Here is a 406-nt window from a genome sequence, read left to right as displayed (position 1 = left end):
GTAGGGAAAAGAAATGGAGGCGTTTTTGGTGTTTTTCATTTTGGTCCCCTCTTCTTTTGTAGAATTGCATATCTTCCCCCTTTCAGATTAGAATATGTTTTTTTAAGAAAAAATTACAAGTTGGAAAAAAAGAAAATTGATATATTCCGATATTGTTTTGCTTTGGCTGAAGCTTAAAAAGGGAAAAAGATAAGTGAAATTGATATGTGGGCGTAGCATGTCATGTCATCCTTACAAGTTTTCTCATTTCCATTTTCTTTTTTCTTTTTAATAATATAAGTAAAAGTCTTTATTTCATTAACAAAATTTAATATTATGAGATGTAATATTATTTTGTAATAAAATCTCTATTCACTAAACAAAAAATTAATTTTTGTTACACTATAAATGATCAAGACTTGCAAAC

Source organism: Sesamum indicum, linkage group LG2 (genome assembly GCF_000512975.1).
Source record: "Sesamum indicum cultivar Zhongzhi No. 13 linkage group LG2, S_indicum_v1.0, whole genome shotgun sequence".
In the NCBI taxonomy this organism is placed as follows: Eukaryota; Viridiplantae; Streptophyta; class Magnoliopsida; order Lamiales; family Pedaliaceae; genus Sesamum; species Sesamum indicum.
The sequence above is the reverse complement of the archived record's forward strand: the minus strand, read 5'-3'. Positions refer to the sequence as shown.